This window comes from Paroedura picta, chromosome 5, assembly GCF_049243985.1.
Source record: "Paroedura picta isolate Pp20150507F chromosome 5, Ppicta_v3.0, whole genome shotgun sequence".
NCBI classification, from domain to species: domain Eukaryota; kingdom Metazoa; phylum Chordata; class Lepidosauria; order Squamata; family Gekkonidae; genus Paroedura; species Paroedura picta.
The window spans coordinates 47,763,118-47,782,780 of record NC_135373.1 but is presented as its reverse complement, the minus strand read 5'-3'; the positions used below and the strand labels follow the sequence as shown (position 1 = coordinate 47,782,780).

Sequence of the window (19,663 nt, the reverse complement as noted above, 5' to 3'; positions counted from 1 at the left end):
GTGTGCATGATTCAAAAGGATATGAAGAATCTCCTGCAGGGGGCATTGGAGGATATGTGTATTTAAGCATAGTGTAGGAAATTCTGTATGTTTTTTCAGACAATCTCCTCCTGTGCTCTGATTGGCTCTTTTGAGCACACTTCCTCCCTGCTTGCCTCCTGAACAGACAGACAGCATGAAGATAACAGAACAGACAGTTAGGACTGTTTCCTCTCCTCTTTCTCTTCACAATAAAGCTATTTTCTTCTCTGCCTACTGAAAATCTGCCCACAGTTTGGTGCATGCCTCCCCAACCTTTTTTGCTGCAGTGGTCACTTTTGAAATTATAGGGGTCGTCATGGGCACTGCTGCAAAATGGTTGCCATGTACCAAGAGGCACAAGCCCACTGCAAACAGGCTGTCATGTTAGTCTGTTGGAGCAAAATAAAACAAATATAAACAAGTCCCATGGCATCTTAAAGAGGAGGAAAAAGTAGGTATCACATTTTTTATCCTGCCCTTCCTCCAAGGAGCTCAGGTCAACGTAGGTGGTTCTCCCCTCTGCCCCCGTGTTCTGTCCTTACAATAACTCAGAGTTACAGTGTGGCTGTGAAAGAGTAATGGGCCCAACCAAGGTCTCCTTAGGAGCTTTACCACTGATTCAGAATATGTATCAAGGTCTCCTCGCACTCCTCCATACTGATTGCCTACATAGAAGGACAAGAGCTTATTTTGTGTATTGTTTTAAGAATAAAATGTATCCATTTAGGAAGGGAAGGCAAAGGAACTGGGATAATCTGAAGCCTGTGAAGATCTGGGCTGGGCATCTGCCAGAGGCACAGGCTCCTGGCTCTTAGTTCTTAGACCCCCGCTTGCAGACTCCTCTCCAGCCCAGAGAATCCTTGTGGCTTATTGCTTATGTTAAGCCTGCATTAGGAGACACTTGAGCCAGCATGGTGTAGTGGTTAGGAGCAGCAGCAGCATCCAGGGGTTTGATCTCCCACTCCTCTTCCACATGCAGCCAGCTGGGAGACCTTGGGCCAGTCACAGTTCTCTCAGAGCTCTCTTAGCTCTTCCTACCTCACAGGGGGTCTGTTGGGAGAGGAAGGAAAGAGATTTGTAAACCACTTTGGGACTCCTTTGGGTAATGAAAACAGGTATTTAAAAAATGCTCTTCTTCAATTGGGTTGTACACATTCCTGTTTACGTGTGTATTTTTAAAAATTATTATTGTTTTGAGTCCCTGGTATGCGAGAACAGCAGGATTGATTTCTGAAGTTTTATAATGTGGATGAATAGAATCATGACAAAGTTCTAGTATTTACCATCAAAATGCACTTTTCCACAAATGCATCAGCTCATAGTCCATTTGTGATTCTGGTATAGTAATCTGTGTCCGAGACTCAAAGTATGCAATTGAGGAAGGAATTTGGTCTCATTGGGGAGAAGTCAAACAAAGAACTAAATCCCTTGCAGTACCAATCCCTTAAACACAGTGCCTCTGAGCAGATGGAATTTGTTTTCTAGAACAGTTGTCAAAAGGACATTTCTGGACATCCTGAGGATTATTTAGGATCTAGACACCAGGAGCTTGTCAGGCCACCAGGTGGAGCCAGCCTCCAGCCCAAACTTGGCCTGCTCACCCCCCACCCCTTTGTTCCCCCCCCCCTATAATTGCTTCTATTTTGACCTACAGCTAGTGGGGCTGTCCATTTGGTGGTTGCTTAGCAACTGGAATCTCCCCCCCCCCCAAAAAAAAAAAAGTTAAGCCCTGGATGAAGCTGGCTCAACTTTCCAACCTGATTCTGGCCAGTAATCAGCCTTGGGTGGCTGGGTCTACAGCATACTCAGGACCCAAGCAAATGTGGCCATTGGTTGTCAAGGCCGACTGTGCTCTGTGGTGTGTGGGGAGGGCCTTGTGCTTGCTTTTTCCATAAATGTTCCCTTGCAGCTAAGGGACTCTGAGAACCAGCTCAGTTCTTTAGCTAGCAGTGTTGCTTACAAGGCCCAACCCTACCATCCCATGTAGGTCATAGGGCTGCCAGCCTCCAGGGGGTGCCTGGAAATCTCCTGGAAAGGCAAATAATCTCTAGATGGGGTGCCAGCCTCCAGGTGGGACCTGGGGATCCACTGGGATTATGGCTTATCTCCGGCCTGCAGAGATCAGTTCCCCTGGAGAACGTGGCTGCTTAGAATATGGACTGTCCTTTCCCCCCAAACCCCGCCCTCTGCAGGCTCCATCTCCAAAGTCTCTGGGGGTTTCCCAACCCAGAGCTGACAACCCTTTCTCTAGATGACAGAGATCCAGCAGGCTTCCTTGGGAGGTGGTGGGTTCCCCTTAAGTTTTTAAGCTGAGGTTAGATAGCCATCTCACAAATGCTGAATCGTGGACTTAAGCAGATTGTAAGTGGGTGGGCAGAAGGAATGGCTCTTGTGGCCCTTTCTTGCAAGCCCAGGGAAAGGCTGATAGCCATTTTGGGGTCAGAAGGGTTTTTTTTGGGGGGGAGGCATCATCTGGACATGGAATTGGGGTCACTGTGGTTGGCCAGGTAGAATTTCCTGAATACTGCAGGGACTTGGTGACCCTGGAGATCCCTTCCAACTCTATGATTCCCCCGGAGAAAATGGATGCTTTGGTGGGTGGACAGTATGCCGTTACGTCCTGCTGAGGTCCCTACCACCCCCAAACCCCACCGTCTCCATGCTTCCTTCCCCCCCCCCCCAGATTTCCAGGAATTTCTCAATCTAGAGTTGGCAACCCTAGGATAACATTCCTTTGACCTAATGTGACTTCAGACTGCTCAAATGATTCAAACTATTCTGGTCCCCAAAGAAAGAGTACAAACACTACCAACCTAGCTGCAAAATCTGGGAAGCAAGAAATCCAGAGTTATTAAATCTTCCCCCCTCTCCACAGGGCAGACTCTTCTTCCTCACCTGGCGCTGATGGGGAGTGAATGAGCTTTGCTTTCCGAAGTACCATTAGCTTGTGAGCAAAGGTTGCCATGCGTCTCCATGGAGACAAGACACTCAGTTAGACAGTGTGTGTGTGTATAGATCTAAGGTTAAAGCTGATTAGCAAATGTCAGTGGTATCACAGCAGTGGCGATTCTGGAACTGCCCTCCGTCAATGTTGGCATGGGTTCCTGTCCGAAAACAAAATATGTTAGGGAAGGGAAGGGAGGAGAGAAGAGGAAACCAGACCTTCTAATTCTCCTTCCCCAGCTGAGAAATTAAGCAATAACTTCTGGACCAAGGTCAACTCTATGGTCACTGCTCTGCCTCTGTTGGCTATAAGCAGAACCAAAATCTTAGTATTTATAAACTTCTGAAAAGGTAAGTTGATCACTTGGGGGGAAAAGAAAAGATGGATCAGTCACATCTAAACTCAGTTTGCCTGTCACCAAAACTGGCGCTATTTCTCCGGCGCTATTTCAGCTGTGAGATTCAGCAGGGGGGAAAAATAGACCTAACAACACAATTGCCCTGGGTGGATTCCTGGAGCTGAGAGCCTGCAATAACTTGTATGAGGTATCTCACTTCCCCTTCCCCATAATATTAATAATATAATGATAAACTATTTTTTTATCATGCCCTTCCTAGACAGCTCAGAGCACATAACTACATAGTTTAAAAAAACCCATCTCACAATAACATCAAAATATTAACATTTAAAACATTTTGTTAGGAATGACAGTAGCCCCGTCTACTTAGGTCTGGCGGGGATTCGAGATCCCTGGAGATCTTCCTCTGTTTCAGCAGTCTTTTTTCTTTCCCACCTCCATACCCTCATCTATCTCTACTTTCTTCTGTCCAAGCCCAAGTTCACCCAGTGAGGTTGCAGCAGAGTGGGGATTCCAACCTAGGTTTCCCATATTTTAGTCTGAAAATCTAATCACTACACACATTTAGTTTTGCCTGGTAAGTGCTGTTGAATAGTAATGAGTAAACCAAACAGAGAGAAAAAGACCTATTCAATGGCAATACAATAAATATATTCATAAAAGAAAGAAAAGTGTCTTTTTTTGTAGTTTTCCTTATCCGTTTATTCTTTAGGACTTCTGTCAAAACGGAATCCAGGTAATATCCGTTTTCAGTAAGATTCTTTCATCAGTGACAAGTCCTCTGAGTCCTCAATATTTTTATCAATTTTATAGGTATCAAGAATTTAAACCTTATATATAATAATAATAATATAATACTGGCCACAGGTAATCCCACAGGTATGGGGATACTGGTCTGTATTGACACGTGATCCCCATACCTGTCAAAGCCTGTGGCCAGAATTATTATTATTATATATAAGGTTTAAATTCTTGATACCTATAAAATACTGACCAGTATCCCCATACCTATGAGAGAAAACTACAAAAAAAGACACTTTTCTTTCTTTTATGAATATATTTATTGTATTGCCATTGGATAGGTCTTTTTCTCTCTGTTTGATTTAATTATTAGACCATCCTTCTTATACTCTTGTAGAATAGTAATGAGTAGTTAGGCCTGCCTGTGTTATTTCCAGGCGTGGCCTTGATGAATCCGCCCTCAAAAACCAAAACAGACCTGGAAATGACCCTGTGATTTACTGACAGAAACCAAGGCTTGAAGGCTGACTATGGTAGTTGTCTAGTTGCCCCACAATGACCATTGCAGAAGGCATTCATTTCCTAAAAGTACTGCTTCTATTAGGATTTTTAAACCATCAATTTATGCATGGATGTATAAATTTATATTTTTCTGCATTTATATTTTTCTGAGACTTTACTTGTGTTTGTAGAAACATGTTTTGTCCATTCCTGGGGCCTCATCTCTCTCTCCTCTGCTAAGTCCCCCAGCAAGGACCTGATCTCTCCTGGGTTTAAATCTTTTCCCAATTTGTGGGTGCCCATTTTAACAAAGTTGTCCACACAAATCAACCTAATTGGTGAATCTCCCTTAGGGTGGAAACAAAGCATTTTTGTCCTAGTATTTTAAAAGGCTGCAAATTGGTCCCTCAAATTAGCCTGCTGAATATAGCCTCCAAGATGTACAGCAGATTTTTGCTGCACAAACTGGAGTACTGGGAAAACTCCAATAACATCCATCCTGAACAACCAAGATTCAGGACAAGGATATGCACTATTAGTAATTGTCTGACTCTTTATCAGATGGCTCAAAAGAGTATTCAGCACCCCACCAAAGCTATGTTTGTAGCATTTATGGACCTAACTGCTGCCTTCTGCTCAGTGGCTTGGAACTGCATGCCTGCAAGACTAGCAGGTTCCAGTACTGATAAAATGCCCGTTGTTCCTAAGGAACTTGATTCCAACCTAACTAATGAAGTGCCTTTGGGGCTTACAAAGGAGATTCCTACTATTGGGGGGGGGGGTCGGTGTGGAGAATCAATCAGGAGTGTGTTCTGGCCCCTTTGCTTTTCAAACAATATAGTCAAATTCTGTCTGGCCCCAAATTCTTTCCACCATCCTTTATGGTAGGGAGGGGGGCAGAAATTGGTTTTCCTGTATGCCAGTGACATCATTTTGAAGTTTTATTGACTTAAAGAGGATGTTACACACTGGGCAATTTCTGTAAGGAAATAACATCAACTTTGCTAAGACCAAAGTTAGTCTTTCGGAAGAGATCTCAAAGATGTAGATATATACTTCAAGGTTCTGCATTGTTAGATGGGATTATGAAGTATCTTGGGGTGATATTTAGCAAAACCCATTCTAAATGGCCTATATACACAAGTACAGATTGCTGCCCATCTTTATATTTGTGGAGCTTTAGTCACCAAATGACCTTGTACAAGAAATTTGGCTCAGCCCTTTGTATATAGTGCCCAGAAACAAATTCACTGGAGCAAATTTTAAAGGCCTAGTTCCCCCCCCCCCCGCCATGTTGGAAAAACTATTCCTCCTTTCCAATGTGGAGTCATGGATAGCTCTTATAGACTTGCACAGTTTGACCTGGCAGCTTAGAAAATTCAGTGACATGGTGCGCTTAATTATTGAGACTCCTTCACTTGTATACAAAGAAGGTACTGATCTATTTGAATGAATGTTTAAGTGTTATTAACATTACAGCTTTATTTGCTGTTTTCTGTTCATGTTTTACTTGTATGTTTTATCTGCTCAATTGTGATGGGCTTTGGCCACATACAATAAACACTCTTCCACCTTGAGTGGCAAGAGCCTGCTCTCTGATCAAACATGATTTGTGGGTTTTCTGAGGGTCAGACTAGATGTGGACCAGTAGATGTTGGGGTTGTTTTAAATTCTAATGAAGTGATTAAAAATACTTATGGATGAGGTAATCTTGCTGCCCCAGGCTTTTTAAAATGCTGAACTAACCGTGGCATGGGATGTGGCCATTCTGGCACCTGAAAAAGAGAGGGGGTAAGGAAAGCAAGAACATCTAATTCTGCCTTGCCCTTGTGGCATTTTTTAAATCACCTCATTGGGTGTTAGAATGGCAGCAGCATTGAGTTGGATCATGGATGCTTGTCATGTCTAATTTGTCCCAAAATGCCTCAAGTTCTAACTGGGAAAACTCAATCCCACCCATAAGAGGAGAAGAGAAAATCAATTCCACCTCCAAGCAGAGAGAGAAATGTGGCTGAGTATAAAAAAGACCAAGCAGGGTGTACAAAAGTATTTAAAACGTTTATTAGTTGCTTTTCTACCCTAAAGTATTTAAGGTGGCTTACAGCATAAACAAAACAATGATTTAAAAGAAACACACTTAAAAGACCACAATTTAAAATCTCAGGACTGCCAATAAACCAAAACTAAAATAATCACGCGCAGCCCTCAATAAACGTCTGCTGAAGATCAAAAGTGAGAGGCCAGGCACAGCATCCTGGAGATACTGTTCCATAATTGTGGGGCTGCTACCAAAAAGGCCCTCTCTTATGTGCCCAACAGATTAGTGTGATAATCAGGAGGGCCTCACCCTGTGATCTACATTCTTGGACTGCAACGTATGGTAGACCCATAGCTAAGCCAGAGCCATGGCACATATGGCTTTAAAGGACAAACCAGCACCTTGAGTTGGGCTCAGGAGATGATCAGCAGCCAGTGTAATTGCTGTAGTATTGGGTTCATATGCTCCTGATAGGATAACCTGAGTCCCTACCAGCAGTCTAGCTGCAGCAGTCTGTGCTAGTTGCAGCTACTGTCCCACCAATTTTCCACTTTCATATATTTGTTGGGTGAGCACCAGATACAGAATCTTCTCTGAAGTGGCACCATGCAATTCCTTCTATTTCCCTGGCTCCAGGTTTGCTGAGCTTTAAGAGTCAGAAGATAAAAAACATTTTCCCAGGATTGTTGTGAAATGGGAGCCTGTTTTTAGTGACTGACAAATATCTTCCCCTCCTTCTCTTAATCTCCCTAATGCTGCACATGAATAATAAACCACAAAACATGCCTTCTGTCTCATTTCAAATGCTTGTTGAAAGGAACACTGGGATAGTGAAGTCATCCAGTAGTTGAAGTCACATGACTTCCTGTCCCATCCCACTCTCAAGTTCAGTGGGATCCTCGGTTTGAAATGGCTGAAGACCGCCAGACTAGAGCCCCAGGTTTTGTTACACAAGAATGCCTGCACTCATATGCACAATGAAGTGGGCTGCAGCCAATGGCTTATGCTGGAATAAACCGGTGCGCATTTTGATGATGCCATGAGACTCCATTTTCAGCATAGTGATGTTCAGTGCCAGAACTCTGTGCTACTGCCTATGATCTGTGCCTGTATGTGATAAAGGGAGGCTGGAGTGGGCAGGAGCAACAGGGATTTGGGAGGCAATTTCTATATTGCATTGTGCATTCTTGTGCTGGGAAGGAAGAAGATACAGCCTCGGAAACGAGAACAATGCACACTACTCATGCCACTGAAGCATCTGGAACAGCAGGGAACGTAGACTTTAGGAGGAGGGAATTGTGCAACTCCCTGTAGAATCCATGTCAATGTCACAGCTATGTAACCTTCATTATTGCAGAGGAGAAAGTCTGTGGTATTTTTAAATTCAGCCCAAGAAGCTTGGAGCACTAGACACAATTCTTCTCCTCCTCTATTTTTATCCTCAAAATGACCTTGTAAGGTAGGTGAGGATGAGGGAAAACCCAAGGTCATACAGTGAACTTCCACGAGAGTTTCCTAAATCCTAGTCCTACATGGTAATCACACCATCATGCCCAACAAACTGCACATTGGCTTAGCAAAACAAATGGGAAGTCTCTGAGGAGAGTCAGAAAGGCCCAATGAAATTTAGCTCTGTGCTTGATTAGAATAGATTTAGAACCAGTTTGGTGTAGTGGTTAGGAGTGCGGACTTCTAATCTGGCATGCCTGGTTCGATTCTGCGCTCCCCCATATGCAGCCAGCTGGGTGACCTTGGGCTCACCACAGCACTGATAAAACTGTTCTGACTGAGCAGGAATATCAGGGCTCTCTCAGCCTCACCCACCCCACAGGGTGTCTGTTGTGGGGAGAGGAAATGGAAGATGACTGTAAGCCGCTTTGAGCCTCCTTCAGATAGAGAAAAGCAGCATATAAGAACCAACTCTTCTTCTTCTTCTTACTTTAGAAGGGAAACTTTGTGGAAATCATGCAGAATCCCAGGATAACTTTATACAGAAATTAACCAAGCCTTTCCTTTTGCCAGGATTTGGTGAGTGCACGATTACGTGCGAATCTCAGTGCCCAGAATCATGCCTCCATTTTGCTTTAGAAGACATTTTAGCCAGTTTCTGGTCCTTGTGAATGTGGAAATGAATTTGTCAAATGCTTTGTTGCTCCAGGTAGCTTTCTTTCATACTTTCAGAATCACAGAGTTGGAAGGTACCTCCAGGGTTATCTAGTCCAAACCCCTACAGAATGCAGGAAATTCACAACTACCTGCCCACCACAGTGATCCCAATCCCATGCCCGGATGATGCCCACCTCCCCCCCCCAAAAAAAAACCAACAACAACAACAACAGAATCTCTGACCTGGAGGAAATTTGCCTTCCAGCACCAACACAATCCCTTCTGCCCACCTGCTTACAACCTGCCTAAATTCACAGAATGGTGGAGGTACCACTGAAATTCTTCCAAGTGCCAGGAAGTGATGTCAGCTGGCCACGTTTCCCTGTTACACCCCCCAGAAGTAAGAGGAGCCTTGGCTGCCAAGGTTTAAATGGCTGAGGACCACCCCTCCAAGCCTATAATTGGCCACTTTGGGAAGAGGTGGGTCATCCTGCCCAAATTAGGCTAGATAGTTTTAATTTTTTTAAAAACCTTTTCTTTCCCCTTTGCTTGGAGCTGGAAATGGCAGGCACAGGCTGGGAGGGCTCTCCCTAGCCGCCATTTTGAAAAAGCCCAGACAATAGAACAAGATGTGGTAAAAACTCAGTTCATATCTACTGTACCCCTTGGTAACCCACTATCGAGGGGGGAGGGAGGACAGAGGGTGCCAGATGGAGTACGCTACTGCCGCTACAAGCGGGGCCAGATCTTCCATGCAGCCCGGACTCACCCCATGACCTGGCGGAAGAGCTCCGTTTTGCAGGCCCTGCGGAACACTGAGAGTTCCCTCAAGGCCCTATCAAGGTCAGTACCGCCTACTGGCAGGAGCTCTAGGGTTTCCGATGGAGGCATTTATATACTCCCTGATCCTTTCAATGGGACATGCTGGAGATTGAATATGGGACCTTTTCATGCAAAGCAAGCAGATGCTCTGCCACTGATCTATAGCCCCTGGTCAGATGTATGTACTGTAAGCATTTGTCTAGTTTGATGTTCAACATGGTCTCTAGCCCGGAGACCATCAGCCCGGACTGCTCCTTAGAAGGCCAGATCCTGAAGATGAAACTCAAATACTTTGGCCACCTCATGAGAAGGAAGGACTCCCTGGAGAAGAGCCTAATGCTGGGAGCGATTGAGGGCAGAAGAAGGAGACAACAGAGAGTGAGGTGGCAGGATGGAGCCACTTAAGCAGTCGGTGCAAGCTTAAATGGACACCAGGGAATGGTAGAGGACAGGAAGGCCTGGAGGATCATTGTCCATGGGGTCGCGATAGGTCGGACACGACTTTGCACCTAACAACAACATGGGCTCCAGTCTCCCACTAAAGTTCAATTCAAGAACTATATACATCTGGTGATTGCCAACATATGACAAAGAATAGGTAGAGAGCTATGGTGGGGTGTAGTGATTAGAATGTGAGTCTATGATCTTAAAGAACCGGGTTATAATTTAATCCCTGCTCTGCCATGGAAGCTGGTTGAGTGACCTTGAGCCAATCACATTCACTCAGCATGACCTATCTTACAGGGTTGTTGTGAGGATAAAAAGAAGCAAGGAGAAAAGATGCATGCTATCCTGAACTCCTTGGAGGAATGGTGAGATAAAGGGATGTCGGGGATGGCATGAACTATTTTCCCCTTCATTATGCACCTTCGAGGGCTAGCTTGGTGTAGTGGCTCAGAGTGGCAGCCTCTAATCTGGAGAACTAGGTTTGACTCTCTGATCCTCCACAAGCAGCCAGCTGGCTGACCTTGGGCTAGTCACTGACCTGTTAGAGGTGGCCTTACAGAGCTGTTTCTCAGAGCTCTCTCAGCCCCATCTACCACACACAGTGTCTGTTGCGGGGAGAGGAAGGGTAGGTGATTGTAAGGATAATAAAAACTGAGGTACAAAAACCCAACAGTTCTATAAAAAAATTCTGAAGTGCCTGACCTCTTCATACATGTGACTGAGCTGAGCTTAAACATCTGCATTGTGTGCAAAGTGCCATAAAATCACCATTTTATTGCAACATCATAAGGGCTGCCTGTTGTGGGTTGGGAAATACCTGGAGGGGGTGGAGATGGGAGTGGGCGGGATTTGGCGTGGACCGGACCTCAGTGGAGTGTAATGCTCTGGAGTCCACCCACTAGAGCAGCTATTTCCTCCAGGGGAACTGACCTTTATCACCTGGAGTTGAGCTACAATTCCAGGGGATCTTCAGGTCTCACCTGGTAATTGGCATCCGTAAATTAGAAGCAGAGCAGGTTTGCTATTACCTTCCTCTGCAGTCGCATCCTTAGTGCGCTGGCCTCCCTTCTAAATATCGAACCTCCTTAGCTTCCAAGATCGGATGAAATCGGGCTAGATAGTTGCATTAAACAGTTAATTTTGAAAAGATACACATTTTAAAGAGAAAGAGGATTGACCGCAACTCCGTTTTAAATGTGTAGACGCTCACGCCTGTCGCTCTGTAATGTGCAAGCGAAGGAAACCCCACCCTATTGTGCCAACCAGGTTCTAATTTTGCGGTCTTCACCCCGCCCTTTTATTCCGGGAGTTCACAACTTTCTTGCCTTGCAATAACACCCTTCAAGCGCCAGGGGGAGCGTTCCTTTGCAGACCAAACCATTCCAACGAAAGCAATGATGACAAAGAGAGCGAAACTTTCCGGCGGCTTCTTTGATAACATCATGATGATAAATCTCCGCCAGTCTTTCTAACACAAAATATAAAACTGTTAAAAACATTCCGCTGCCCTCTCCTCCTAATGTGGTACACCCCTCTTTTCCCCCCATCGGTGTCGGCACATGGTCCGTCCCATCCCACCTTGTTTACTCCCATCTCTTTTTTTCAAAGTCTCTTCCGTTGGGTGGGGTCGGTGGTTTTCTTTATTTTTTATTTGGAATCTGGGCGCGTAAGCAAATCGCGTAAGGTAACGTTAAACAGACAGGGAGAACGAGCCAATCGGCTGAAGGCAGGAAGGCTGCGAGCTGCCAATGAAATCGCACACCGGCGGCGGAGGAGGCGGGGCGAACGTCGCCCAGAGGAAGCTGAGGAAAAAGCTGTGGAATGGCGGACGGTCTGTTCGGGCCGTTTAGGTCGTGACGGCGGGGGAAGGGAGGAAGGCACGGAGAAGGCGGCGGCGGCGGGCGGGTGAGAGTCGCTCCTCGCCGCGGAAGGGGTGGGGGTTAACCGGCGTCTTTGGGGGGGCTTCGCATGGGCTGGGGCGGTGGGCGGGGCCTGCCTTGGCTGGAGGGGGGTGGGGCGGGGCGTGGTGACGTGGAGGGTCGGCAGGGAAGCGGTCTGGGTGGGGTTCCTGGGCATTGTCTTGGGGATGCCCTGGTGTTTTGTTATTTTTGTGTGTGTGGTGTTTTTGGGCCTGCAGTCAGTGTTGTGTTAGTGGGTGCAGCGTTGAACGGGGGTCTGGGGGTTCAAGTCCCTTACTCGACGTGGCCCTTATCTTTAGCCGAGCCCACCTCACAAGGTGGTTGTGAAGACAAAACATGGGGAAATGGGATGCTGCTCGCTGGGTGACCTCGGTCTTACAGGCATTTAGCCTCACACTACCGCTCTACACAGCCCAAAGGAGACTCAAAGCAGCATACAATCGCCTTCACTTCCTCTTCCCACAGCAGACACCCCGTGAGGTAGGTGGGGCTGAGAAAGCACTGTTGAGAAAGCTTGTTCCTGTCAGTGAGGTAGATGAGGCTGAGAGAGCTCTGATAGAGCTGCAATAATAATGTGTTGGGAGGGTATCTTCAAACAGGAATAATACATTGCTGCAACAATTTTTGTGGTAAAATCCATTTTTATGTCCTGTTTGGGGACCCAAAGTTACTTACATATTTATTCTTTCCGCCCCCACTTTGCTCTTCACAACAGCAACCTGTGAGATAGGTTAGGCTGAGAGACTTGATAAGTAGCTTATGGTTACCCAGCAAGCTTATATGGCAGAATGTTTGTTTGAACCCGGTTCTGCTGGATCTCGGTGCACCATACTGACTTTTCACTTTGGTATTGTCTACTGTCCTTTCTCTCTCTCTCTCTCTCTCTCTCTGTGTGTCTAGGGGTTGAAATATTCAAGTCTGCAATCCAGCCTTTCTTAACCTTTTTATACCATTAAGAGACCCCTGAAACAAAACTCAGGCTTCAAGATACCCTGGAAGTGTTGTCAACAGGCCACACCTCCCTGCCACACTCCCAGGAGTCACATCACCAGGAGTCACATCACATAGATACTCCTACTGGATATGACATCACATGGTTGTGTCGTCCCCCCCCCCACCACCACCAGGAACAGCCCAGCAACCTATTCTGCTGGTGTGGGAACACAGGGGGCAGGCATTTATCACTCTGTTGCCCCCTGTCAAACCTCCCATGCAGTTAAAGTTAAAATGAGAGTATCTACCTCTCCGGACTTCAGTTCCTAACATGGGAGTCAAGCCTTGGCCAGCAAGGATGTTGATGGCCAGGCCCCTCCCCTCTCTGTCTCCTTCAGGCATTTTTTGTTTTTTGGGGGGGTCTTTTTGGGGTATAAATCAAAGCATAAATAAATAACCATATATGGTCATATCACTATATAACTTTAAAAAATACAAAATAGATTAAAATTAATTAACTCCCATCCAATCAGAGAACCCCTTCGTTAAAGCCCTGTTAAGAAAGCCTGCTCCAGTCAGTTATGAAACTTGCATGGTAACCCTGGGCTCTTTACCGCCTGGTAGTCTAATGTACATCACAGAGTGGTTGTGAAGATGAGATGGAGGAGAACTGAGATGGAGGAGAACTGTATGCAGTGTCCTGAGCTGCTTAGATGAAGAATGGCATAAAAGAAAGCAGTAAAGAAATGGCTAGGGGTATACTTCGTAGCTGAGGATGCTACTGAAATAAATTCTGCAGGCAAGGTTCTCACTTGAGGCTCTCAGATGGGAGAAAATGTGCTAGACCTTACTGCTGTAACAGTTTTGGTATGGAAGTGCTTTATTTTGCATGTTCTTCACATAGTTTTGTTCTACACAGTGCTGACAGTGTAGACAAGTACAGAAGCAAAAGTCTTGTTGAGATAATTGACTTTCAGTGGGATCACACTTGTTTTATTGAATTGCAGTAGATTAACTCTTGCACCAGTAAAGTGCTTTCGATGCTGTTCTCACAGCCAAGTCACTTTATTTCCCATTAAGTTACCTCGTGTGCAGAAGGTAAACTGCCTTAGTACAGTTTCAGAATATATTTGTGTGCACCCATTATCTCCTTAATACCTGTTCTTTCTGCTTTTGGAAGGTTAAAGCCTTGTTCATACTGGCAAAGGAGATTGGCTGTGTCTCTTCTCTTTTTAAAAACAGACTGTCAGCTTGCGTGAGGGATTGGGGAAGTTGTCTGTAGGTGAGGTGTCTTAGACTAATGAACAAGATGAGAGTAGGGAAGTTGATGCCTTGGGACTTGAAGGGCCTGTGTTTTGGGGTGATGAAAGGGAGGGCAACTAGGGTGCTTTTTGTAGGGGGAAGATAGGAAATAATGGGACAGTAAATGCACTCCTAATTTGGGCTAGGATTGGAACTACGAGAAAGCTTCTGATGGTGCTGCTAGTTGGAAGTGGATCAGCTAGTGGGCCAAGGAGATGAATGTTGCAAGAAAAGGCAGCAGAGAATGGCATGGACAAGGAGATGGACTCAGATTTGAGTTGGGTTTCTGACTTTTTGCCCTTTGGCGATGTGATGGAGGAAGAGCCTAGAGTGGACAGTGAGATTAGGACGAAGTGGAAGTTCAGGTCTGAGTGGAGTGGACAAGATCTCATCTGGTATGGGACGTGAAATAAGGTAGATCAAGGAGGGGTGCATTTCTGAGTGTTCACTATAACCAATAAGCGGTACTTGTCCTGGTGTCTTTGGAGTTGTGATACAGGAGCAGAGGTAAGTACCTGTGTTACTATGGTACTTCTCAGAAGGAGAGATGCTTGTCTACTGGGCACGGGAGTTGTTTCAAGTAGAGCAGTTATGTTTGCCTTATGCAGGCTGGTGTAGGAGATGAAGATGAATGTGGTTGGATATCCTGGGATAGTGATAGAGGTGCAGCAAGACATGGAAATACTGTGGCAACACTCCACAGCGGTGGGCTTTGTATCATAGGAAGTGTCCTTTATTTTGTTGTTCTTACAGCCTGCTGCACCATAAAGACTGTGACTGGGAACAGGCTGGCTTGTTCTGAGCCCTTTCTGAGAGGAGGCTGTGCCAAAAGTCAGAGAAGCCTGCTCTGTGCTGATTCCTCCCCTGCTAATGAGTGCTATGACTGATCCAGTCTGTTGGTAACTTACCAACTACCTCCCCATCCCTGAAATTTGTAGCCTAAGTTTGGACAGCTATTGCGTATTCACTGTACAGACAGAAATTATCAGCAGCTGATATCTTTTTCATGTAGAATTATTTTCTTTTTTGCATTTATATCATTTACCTCCATGAATTTGTTTTGCTTGTGGAAGTCCCATCCATTTTTCCTGCATCTAGCTGGTTGCTCATATTTGTAAAAATTGATTATAGGTGGAATTCTGTTTGCATATACGTCTTTTAGAATGCATAGTAGTTTTCAGTGCTGTGAGCTGCCTGTGAAACAGTAGTCAACAAGTAGCTAATTTTGCTGAAGAAGAAGTTGTTTTTTGGCTGAGTGTCATGGAACTGTGGTGACATATCAAATGCTCAATTAACATTTGGTTATATATCTGTCATATTTCCATTAAGAATTTAGGTTGAGCTCAGTGAGTATAATGCCCTTCAGTAGTTTTCTATCTTCCTCGCTATAAATTGCAGCCGACTTATGGTAACCCCATAGGGTTTTCAAGGAAACAGACATTCAGAAGAAGAGTTGGCTCTTATATGCTGCTTTTCTGTACGCGAAAGAGTTTCAAAGTGGCTTACATTTGCCTTCCCCTGTGAGGTAGGTGAGGCTGAGAGAGTCCTCATATTACTGCTCGTTCAGAACAGCTTTATCAGTGCTGAGCCCAAGGTCACCCAGCTGGTTGCATGTGGGGGAACACAGAATCAAACCCAGTTTACCAGATCAGATTAGAAGTCCACACTCCTATCCACTACATCAAGCTGGCTCTCTCTTCAGAATAGGTTTGCCATTGCTTGCTTCTGTGTCATGATTTGGGCTTACTTGGTGGTCTCTCAATCAAATACTAGCCAGGGCCCAACACTGCTTAGCTTCTGAGATCCGATGAGATCAGGCTAGCCTAAGCTATTGAGGTCAGGGTGAATATAAGGATACAATCTTAAAATTGAATTTGTGACCCTGTTGTGAACTTACAGAAAGCTGCTTTTCTTCATGAAGTGTTGGGGAAATGCCTTTGCTAGCTGTCATACAAAACAGTTGTAGTACAGTTGTAGTATGCCTTGATGCTGGTGGCAAGTCAACCACACACAGGTGATAACTTTTGATCCACTCAGAACTACCACCAGCCCTTCCTTCTAGGTGAGATTATTTTGTGAGATAATGATTGGCTAAGAAGGAGCAGACTAATGTAGGAAGGAATGTTTGAATGAAGCAACACCTTTTAGGGTTGATTGCAGCCAATGCCTGTCCTTGGAAATAGCTGCTATCTTGGATTGAGACATGTAGTCTGAAAGCTCTGCCCATGAGGCTGGGAGTTCAATCCCAGCAGCCGGCTCAAGGTTGACTCAGCCTTCCATCCTTCCAAGGTCAGCAAAGTGAGTACCCAGCTTGCTGGGGGCTAAACGGTAATGACTGGGGAAGGCACTGGCAAACCACCCCGTATTGAGTCTGCCAAGAAAATGCTAGAGGCATCACCCCAAGGGTCAGACATGACCCAGTGCTTGCACAGGGGATACCTTTACCTTTAGGATTGTGAGCAATAATTTAAAAAGCAGTAATTTGGAGCCAGAACAGTGTCTCTGCAAGTGCAAAGTTTTCTACCCACAAAGCATGATCTCCCTGCCCTCTAGTTGCCTGAAATGTCAACTTGAAATATCTAAAAAAAAAAAAAAAGCCCAGCTGGAGTACCCTCTGAGGAAGTGTAAATATTCTGTATTTTTCCTGACCTGGATAGCCCAGGCTAGCCTGAACTTGGAAGCTTATCAGGGTCAGTATTTGTGTGGGGGCCCTCTAAGGAATACCAGGGTCATGACACAAAGGAAGGCAATGGCACACCACAGCTGAACTTCTCTTGCCTTGAAAACTCCGCAGGGTCACCATAAGTCAGCTGTGACTTGAAAGCAAAAAGAACAAATAGTTTTAGTGTGTTCTTATGGTTAGAATAAGAAATTAGTATGATCTTTCATTTAGCAATATAGAAGAAAATGAATTTTGGGCGCTATATCAGCTTTTTATTGTGTAATCCATGCATCTTGCCTCCAGCTGTTCTTTTCATGAGAGGCAAAAGATAATGTACAGTACAAATGTAAATAAGTTATGGCATTTGTTCTCCACAGAGCTCAAGGTGGTGTGCGTGTCCTCTCCACTGTCCCGCAACAATACTGTGATTTAAGTAAGGTTGAATGGTAGAGCCTGGCCCAGGGTCATGTAGTTTGGTTCCTAGATTGAATGTGCCTCCCCACGTGCCTGCTGACTCTCTAATCACCTTGCCAAGTGAGTTTAACTGTATTGGCTTTTGCCCAAGAGAACAGAGGCAATTGTAGTTTGGTGAAAGTGTGGAGAACTCCATTAGAGAGCCACATTCTTTAAAAGAAAGAACATGACCATTAAACCAGTTTAAATCTGTGATATGGCTGTACCCCAACAGGACCCATGACAGTCAGGCAAATTGCTTTTCTGGAATTTGTGCTGAGTGCATATTACATGCCATAGATTTGGATCCTGCCTATGTTTTCACAAGTTCAGGGGGAGCAATTCTGTCTAATTCCTCCCTTTCATAGCAGCCCAGGAATGCTGCTCTGGAGTAGGAAGAAGAGGCGGATTGGTTCTTACATGCCACTTTTCTCTACCCGAAGGTAGAGAATTAATTATATTAATGCTCCCCACAACAGACAGCCTGTGAGGTAGGTGAGGCTGAGAGAGTCCTGATACTACTGCTCAGTCAGAACAGCTTTATCAGTGCTGTGGTGAGCCCAAGGTCACCCAGCTGCACGTGGGGGAGCACAGAATCAATCCCAGATCGCCAGATTAGAAGTCCACACTTCTAACCACTACACTAAGCTGGCTTTCACGCCAAGGGCAGGGCATCACCAAAAATTCCCTCACTTGACCTGCAGAAATTTAAGTAGGATCCAAGACACACCTTTATTGCTACTCTACTTTTTAAAATATGTGTAAATATGGAAATGCTACTGATTGGAGAACGTTGCCTTCAGACGTTTGCCTTATAAGGTTTTTATTTAATATATATATCACCAAATTTTGTATGGAGATTTTTTAAGATGAGTCTTATGGAGTTGGTTTCTGATCGCCTAGATTTAACTGATCCAAAACACTGTTTGTGCCATTACCTTTAATGCATTAAAGGAGCTGCATTTTGGTCATGTATATAGGATTATCATAAGTCAAAAATAATAAACTTATAATTTGTAACCCCATGCCACGCTTGGCACCAGTACAGACATTCCTATCTTGGGCTTGTTAGTCAGCTACCTGGCTTCCTGGGGCTTGGTGGATGGCTGGTCCCTGTGTGACTAATTACAGTTCTGTCTTAACTTTCCAGAATGTAAAACCTCAGGATGGCATGAACCACCACCATCCCACACAGTTCTCAGACAGACAGTGACACAGCCATTTAGCCAAAGTGTGTTGATAAGTGATTCATACAGGCATACTTGATTCACTTACATAAGTTCTAAGCAGTTGACTCTAACAGGTTATAACATTTGGGAATAGTAGATCTTGGGGTTTTTTGTTTTGTTTTAAAGGCTGATGTTTTTACAGGAACCATAGAATAATTTTTTTCAGGAAATGTTCTTCAAAATTAAACCCTTATGAACTCCCCCTCCACGTACACAATACAAATACTGGGATGTGATTTCTGCCGTATGGGTATGTTTAGTGAAAGCCTGGTGCAAATTTTCTGTGATAGTTTTTCAAACATATTATGGGGGTTGTATCTCTCTTATTGACTCCTGTTACCACTGCCAGTGGTTGCCATTTGCCCTTTTGGCATGCATTATTGCCTGGTTTTTTTCTTGTCTGTAATTATTGCAGCCTTCCTTAATAACAGGCCTATCTAGAAAAATCGTAGTGTATTGCTGTTCACAGGACGTCCCCTATCTCTGGTTTTGATACGCATACTACTTTCTTTGTATTTTGGTGATCATTCTCTACTGCATTATTACACTTTGATGATGTACAATTTGATTAATTGAGTGTGCATATTTCTTTCCAGTGTCCATTGAGCCTGCTAGCTTTGTATATATGCATAACTCCTACAATGCATTTTGAAATAGATTTACACCCTTCTAAATCCATTGGTGTAAGGGTGTAACTCTGGGAATTGCAAGGTTTGTTTTTCTAACTAATGGAACCCAGAGGAGATGTTTGTTAGGGTCAGCATTTCAATTTCAAGTTCTGCCCTGTAAGTGAAATATTTTTAGTCTCCTGTGCTGCATTGTCTCCTGGCATGCTTTGCTGGCAGTTTGGTGACAAATTTACCTATGAACAGAACTAATTTTTAGTACGATGGCACCTTTAAGACCAGCAAAGTTTTATTCAAGTTACAAGCTTTTGTGTACACATGCACTTCCACAGATACAATTGCAACCAAAAGGTGTATTTTATATGCAGAGCAGCTGTTGCTTGTTGTTGGAAGCTTTCGTTTCTAACATTTTCTTGCTCCTGGTTCAAATCCTCACTCTTCCATGAAGCAGGTCTTCTTCCCCATTATGGGGCATTGTTTATGTTTACAAGTAGAACCATATCTGTCTTGGAACTGCTAACTCAATTTCATAAGAGATGGAGCTTCAGAAGTTGTGCATTT

General features: G+C 44.6%; 1 protein-coding gene across 3 annotated transcripts in view; it reads left to right on the top strand.

Moving 5' to 3' along the window:
* Nucleotides 1–19,663, top strand: part of WASF2 (WASP family member 2) — a 90,440-nt gene that overhangs the window by 19,770 nt on the left and 51,007 nt on the right. Inside the window, exon 1 of one of the 3 annotated variants that reach the window (XM_077337756.1) lies at nucleotides 11,732–11,883. The exons of 1 other annotated variant lie outside the window; for it this stretch is intronic. The gene's annotated coding sequence lies outside the window, so the exon portion shown is untranslated. Of the gene's footprint in view, nucleotides 1–11,731; nucleotides 11,884–19,663 lie in introns of those variants that run through there. One more of the 3 variants, XM_077337757.1, reaches the window with a different exon arrangement.